Genomic DNA, 2,742 nt, shown 5'->3' on the forward strand with positions numbered 1-2,742 from the left:
GAAGAGCGTGTGATAAGAGTGCAGAGCCTGGACTCTTTAACAGTGAGTTGCTCCATAAACACACCAAGCTGACGTGAAAGAGGTGATGAAGGCCGACTGTTACGTCACCTCACGCTGCCTTTGTCTGGCCAGTCGGGTTGAAAAAGTGGCACTTGAACACACCACACAGACTACAGCCAATGGCTTACTATCAAGTACATTCTGTGCCTGTGTGAGAGAAATAACTCCCCCTGCCAGCAGGTGGTGGTATCTGTATTCAGAAAGGGACAGAAGAAGAGCTAGAATGAGGAAGTATAAACAAAGCACCTTTCGTTCAAAACAGCTGCTTCTAACCGAGAATATGTCTGATAAGAAGTTACAAATGACACTGCCGTTCTCAGCCCTTGGTCTTTTGGTTGTGGAGGTGAAAAACAAGGAGAAACTGCACTAAGTGGGTGAAATCATGGATACTACAGCAACATGCTGGAGGGGCTTTCCCGAACTGTTCCACTTAGCTGAACAGCCAGTCAGCAGTCAGAGTGAAGCTCTCTCTCGCCAACAAGGCCCGGCTGGCCGACACTGATTCAACATTCTGAATTGGCCACAAAGCTGCCGACAAGGTTCGACTAGTGCCAGTGGTGTGGGACACACCATAAAACTGAAAAGTTTATAGAATATTCCAGTAGCACCATTCTGGGAGATTCCAAAAGTAGCTGGCTAACTGGGAGCAGCTGAGGGTATCATGGCTGGGTATGAAAGGGGCATCCACCAAAGGCTCAGGATACATTTGTCAGGATAAATCGAGCCCTAACAGACGTTCACCAGCGTCCCATCAGTGTCCGATGGCTGACCGTAGGCTTGGTGTGTCTCTGGATGTCCTTCTTAGATAAAAAGTTAATGAGTAGTCAAAAATGGAAAAGATTTGTTTGCCCTTTTGGAAGCTCTAATAGGCACAGCAATTTTTTAAAGATTTTTTGCTTTGGACCTGTTTTGTTTGTACTGTGACTTGTGAAGACAGCTCAGAGTAGGAAGCAACTTTTGTGTGAACTCCTTGAGGTTGAGAAGAGGGAAACAGGATATCTATAAAAGTAATAACTTAATATAACCACCCAGACAGAGAAATACGTGTCATTTGTTTGCTTTGTCAGATTCATGTGTATGTACAGGTCTTTTTCTGTTTGTGGACAAAGTGTAGCTCAAAATGACTGTGAGGAGATGTAGGCTGGGACTTCACAGTGTTACAGCATTCAGAGTCTGCCAAATCCACCTAACCAAATTCTTCATTTATTGGTCCCAGAATGCACAAAGGAGACAAACCCAAAATGTCTCAGCCAGATTCTTTGCATTCCTGATGAGAGTGGTCACTCAGCAACTAAGAACCTCAACAAAACTCCTGCCAGACCCCAGCAATGATAGACACAAGCTGAGTATTTAGGAGATAAAGCAGGGATCCTAACAAGAATGCGAAGGAGTCTTATTACTATACACCGACAAAAATATAGACTTTTAGGTTTCTTATATTTCTAAAATCATGCAAATGTAGCTATGGCATGTCAAGTGTTCTGGTGTTATTTCCACTTACAAGTACAAACCCCATTTCCAGAAAAGTTGGGACATTTTCCAAAATGCAATAAAAACTAAAATATGTCATTTGCTTATTTGCTTAGGCCTTTATTTAACGGACAAATGTACAAATAAAAGGTTTTAAGCCTTTTCACTGACCAGCTTGATTGTGTTTTGTAAATAAAAACAAATTTTGGATTTGACACACCCAAAAAAAAAAAGTTGGGACGGACGCTAAATAAAACTGAAAAGTTTATAGAATATTCCAGTAGCACCATTCTGGGAGATTCCAAAAGTAGCTGGCTAACTGGGAGCAGCTGAGGGTATCATGGCTGGGTATGAAAAGAGCATCCATCAAAGGCTCAGTCTTTGCAATGAAGGATGGGTCTTGGCTCACCACTTTGTGCCAAACTTCATGAGAACTGTCAGCCAGTTCAAAAAGAATATTTCTCAATGCAAGATTGCAAACAATGTAGGTCTTTCACCATCTACAGTGCAAGATATTGTGAAAAGATTCTGGGAATCCCAGGAAGCCTCAGTGTGTAAAGGTCATAGGCGCAAACTACTGTTGAATGAGTGTGACCTTTGAGCCCTCAGGAGGCCTTGTATGAGAAGCTGTCACGCTACCATGATGAATACAGCCACATGGGATCAGGAGTACTTTGGTAAACTGCTGTCACTTTACACAGCCGGCCGCTGCATTCAGTAATGCAACCGGAAGCTGTGTTATACAAGGAGGAAGCCATACAACAGTTTTGTGCAGAAACACTGCTGAGTCCTCTGGGCCTGAGCTCAACTCAGATGGACTGACAGGCAATGGAATGTGTTCTGTGGCCTGACGAGTCCACGTTTCAGCTGGTTTTCAGGGAAACAGACGTTGGGTTTTCCATGCCAGAGACTAAAAAAAGACCATCCAGACTGTTATCAGTGAAAGGTGCAAAAGCCAGCACCTGTGATGGTGCAGGGGCATATCAGTGGCCACACCATGGGTGACTTATGTGCGGGGTACCATCGACACAGAGGCGTGTACTGGGATTTTAGAGAGAGACATATGCTGCCATGACATGGTCATGCCTGGCCTCATTCTGCATATGCTACAACAGCGTGGCTTCATAGACACAGAGTGTGTGTGCTTGACTGGCCTGCCTGCAGTCCAGATCTGTCTCCTATTGAAAATGAACGAAGAGGAGAATCAGACAA

General features: G+C 44.1%; 1 protein-coding gene across 2 annotated transcripts in view; it reads right to left on the reverse strand.

Annotated features, from left to right (window-relative positions):
* Positions 1–2,742, reverse strand: part of LOC109951340 (plakophilin-3-like) — a 35,311-nt gene that overhangs the window by 2,333 nt on the left and 30,236 nt on the right. The window lies entirely within an intron of this gene.

Source organism: Monopterus albus, unplaced genomic scaffold, assembly GCF_001952655.1.
Source record: "Monopterus albus unplaced genomic scaffold, M_albus_1.0 scaffold377.1, whole genome shotgun sequence".
NCBI lineage: Eukaryota > Metazoa > Chordata > Actinopteri > Synbranchiformes > Synbranchidae > Monopterus > Monopterus albus.